The 4,242-nt window shown below is 36.1% G+C and overlaps 1 non-coding gene across 1 annotated transcript; it reads right to left on the bottom strand.

The window, feature by feature from the left end:
- Positions 1-3,952: 3,952 nt before the first annotated feature.
- On the bottom strand, positions 3,953-4,025 carry TRNAG-UCC. Its single transcript has one exon. It is a non-coding gene; the product is annotated as a tRNA-Gly (tRNA).
- Between the last annotated feature and the right edge of the window lie 217 nt (positions 4,026-4,242).

Consider the following 4,242-nt stretch of genomic DNA (forward strand, 5'->3'; position numbering starts at 1 on the left):
TCATTTTCAAACAAGGAGAGTTCTACTCAACAGACAATGGTAAGACTTGCTATTCACTCTGTATCTAGTTAAGGGCTAGTCAAATTTTCTTCTCAGTTTATGCCTAGATATCAGGTTGATGTATACAACTTCTAGTAAAACATTCAAGAGAAGACATTAGACATGAAGGAAATGGCCTCAAGAACAATGAGAACTAGGGAACTGAATGGTGTTGGGACTCCCTTCTATTTCTTCTTTTCTCTCTGCTTCTACTTTCCTCTCACCCACTGTTTCTAGTTTCATACACATGGCTTGGAGCATAACTTCTTGACCCTCATAGACTGTGGTCTCTGACTCCCACCACATAAGAGAGACTGGTTCTCTTAGTTCTAGTTTGAAAAATCCTGCAAAAAGACTTTGAGTGGCTGACTTTGGTCATATGCTCTTTCCTGGAATGATCATTTATGGCAGGTGGTAGAGGGCTAGGCCATCATGTCTATATGTATGTGTCAATCAATCAATCACCTATTAATCAATTATCCATGCCTACACTCTCTAGATGGGGGAATCTCATGCCTCTAACCATCATTTGCATGTTGTTGGTTCCCGAACTTTCCTAGACCTGACCCGATCCCAACTCCAAAATCTTATATCCAAATGTCTATTTACCATTTTCACTTGCGTGTCTAATAGTGACTTAGTCATGACAGGCGAGGTAGCAGTCAACCCCCAAATTTCAGTGGATTAACATAACAAATGTTTATTTCCTCATACAAAGTCTGCTGTGTGTCTGGGCAATTCTCCAGGGCAAATGTTCTTCATGTGACAACTCAATAATCCAGAATGATGGAGCCTCCACCATCCTGCAGCTGCACCACTTGAAACATGCAGCCTCCTTGAGCAGTGAGACAGGAGAACAGAATGCTTCACTTGGGGTGTGATACTATCATTTCAGTTTACAACTGTTGACCCAGACCGAATAGGCTGTCAGATATTTCTCCAGCAAAAATGGGTTTATTCGGGATTAGCAGAGAATTGCAAATTCAAGGTCTGCAACCACAGAGAGCCATGCACAAGTTCCCGGATACACAGCAAGGGAAGGAGGACACTTTTATATAGAGGAAAAGGAAGTTGGGAGGGCTACAGTAAACAGAGTTTGACCTTTCATTGGCTAAATCCTTGCTAGAAAAGGGGAGAGGTCTTTCTTCTTCCTGTTGGGCTCTGCTATCATCACAGGGCATGAAAGCCCCAACTCTAATTGAGGTTTCTGTTTATTAATTTTTTACACAACCTATTAGAACTGATAATGTAGCCCCAGGTAGGTGTGAGGTGGTGGGGAAGTAAAATCCTGCAGTGTGTCCAGGAGAGGAGAATAAGACATGAGTAAGAACTATAAGTCTCTTTCACAAAGAGGCACCTCCTTGGTGGTTTCTATTCCTACCACCTGCCCCCCCTTCATCTTTGTTGTATTGGTTATCACAATAAATGACATTTATTCAGTTTCTCAAGCTAAAAATTTTGGGGTCATCCTCAGCTTCCTCAAAGCCCACGTCAAATCCATCTGTATAAATGTTCAGTCCTGTCAGTTGGCTCTACGTTAAAGATATATTCATAAGAGACAGAGTTTGCTGAAATGTTCCATATTAAAGGAGCCTAAAGAGACATGACAACTAAAGGTAATACTGGATCCTGTACTGGAAGGGAACAGTGCTATAACGGACATTACTAAGTCAACTTACAAGATTGGAATACAAATGGTAAATTAGATAAAATTAGATACTGTGTCAATGTTAAATTTACTGAAGTTGAATTTGTGAAATGCACATGGAGGAATTTAGAAGTAAAGGACCATGATATATGATGAATATAACTTACTCTCAAATAGTTCAGAGGAACTATTTGAATGAGGCCTGGGAGAAAGAGAGAGAGACTGAGAGAGACACAGAGAGAGAGAGAGAGAGAAATGATAAAGCACATGGGATATAATATTAGCAACAGGTGAACCTGGTAATGGGTATATCTGTAGGTTTCTGTATCTCCAAAATCTAACCACACCTTACCACACAGTACAAAAACAAGCTACCTCAAAGCCACCGTCCTCATTACCCTAATTCTACTCTTGCTCATTCCACAGTCTACTCACCACACAGCAGCCTGAGTGAGCCTTTGACTTTTCAAAGTCAAAGTCATTCAAAGTTAAAGAAGGTCATGTCACTATGCTGTTCAATGCAATGGCTTCCCACTGCATGTATAATAATATCTAAAGACCTCGATGGCCCAATGTCTTGTCTTTTTGATGTTACCTTCTACATTCACCCTCTTCTTCCCTCTCTTTGCTTCAGTCATCCTGCCTCCTTGCTATTGTTGAATATTCTAAGCAAGTTCCTGCCTCAGAATCACCACTCCAAATTTATATTCATTAATACTCAGGTTGTTTTGTAGTACAGTTGATATAAAAATCTTCGATGTTATTTAAAAGAAACTTTCAGTATTTTTTATTTTGCCGTAAGATTTTTAAAATAAAGCAAATAAAAAATATAAGCAAATGAAAACTAGGTCACAGCTAGCAGCCAAAACAATATGGTGGCAATAAATCTGAAAATATAAACAATAAAAAATAACCATTTTCATATTAGAATCTTCTTTCATTTAAGCTGCCACAAATTTTAATACTATTATAAAAATTCATTTTACTTCATCTTTTTAGCACTGATATTTAAAAAGTTCTTTTGGGAAAAGACCATATTTTTAATACTTCCTCGCAATGAAAAAGGCCTATCCATGTATTCAATCTTATGTTATTGAAGTTATTTATTGGAAGAATAAACGATTCCTCAAAGGAAACAAATTATGTATTATGAATAGTAAAATAATCATATCTGAATGTTTCCACTGAATGTGTATTAATTTAATAAAATTGCCCATGTAAGCAGGCCTTTATCAGCCTGCCACTATGAACTCAGGGGAAGGAAAACTACATTTAAGGAATAAAAGGTAAGTGAATGCATAATCAGAGTTTAATTTTGTGCAGGATTTAAGTGCATTCAAATTAGAAACCAAAAATGGCATATCAAAAAGCAGAAGGGCAAAATCTTTTAGCGTTCTGTGTGAGAACACTGAGGATTAGAGAAAAATTTCAAATCACAAATGAAAATTGCAGGAGGATGGGGAGGGATAGAGTTAGGGGATGGAGGTGATTAGGAGGTCACAGATAGAGATTTCCCTGGAACACACTCTGTTCTAAGCTGTGTTGAATGACACCTTCCTTTATCATGTCTAGCATGGAAAGACTTTTTTTTTTTTTTAGATACATGAAGTTATAGCTCCATTTCCCAAAGATACTAGATTCTTTGAATTGCTTTGTTTTAGATGTACCACAGTGGAACAGCTGAGCATTTTTAGGGCGGTGGTTCTGTGAAACTATATGTTATGTAAGCTCATGAACTCATCTCAATTAATTAAAAGTTAAATATAAAAAAAATAGGTGAGGGATATACATTTCATTTTAAGAAATGTGATTAATTGCCCAAACAACATTATAACACCAAAAAATAAAATATAATTTATTATTATATTATTAGTCTTTATTATTTTATTTATTTATTTATTATTTAGTCTTTATTTATTATATTATTAGTCTTTCTTTCTGCCTCTCTATAAAACCACATTTTTGTTTTTTCAGTGTTCTCTTATCATTTTTGCCCACGTATAAAACTTTTATCTAGTTGTAGTTATGGATTCAGATTTTAATTTTTTAAATATAAGCATTTGTGTACTTGGTTTCTTGGCATTCTAAAATATCATTTCAGTCAGTGCATAATATTTCATCAAGAGAATGCACAATAATTAACCCTTTCATCATTTGTAAATATTTAAGAGGCATGTGTACCCTTAATTTTTTTGTAGTGTAATGATTTTTAATTTAATTTAATTTTATTTTATTGGCCGCGCCACACAGCATGTGGGATCTTAGTTCCCTGACCAGGGATCGAACCTGCACCCCCTGCAGTGGAAGCGCAGCGTCCTAACCACTGGACCACCAGGGAATTCCCAGTGTGGAGATTTTTTAAAAAACATTAATCTGTGCAGTTTGAATTAATTGCAATTTTCAGTTTGGTGAATAAAGAGTTGGTTAAAGCAAGGTTAGGGATTCTACAGAAGGCTGTTGACACAAAGGGGGAAAAATCAATTGGATATTATATTTTTTTCAAAGCGAAATACAAAATATTCAATTATTTTAAAAATTCAGAACAAGAAAAATAA

This window comes from Monodon monoceros, unplaced genomic scaffold, assembly GCF_005190385.1.
Source record: "Monodon monoceros isolate NGI ecotype Baffin Bay Population unplaced genomic scaffold, NGI_Narwhal_1 Super_Scaffold_15, whole genome shotgun sequence".
NCBI classification, from domain to species: domain Eukaryota; kingdom Metazoa; phylum Chordata; class Mammalia; order Artiodactyla; family Monodontidae; genus Monodon; species Monodon monoceros.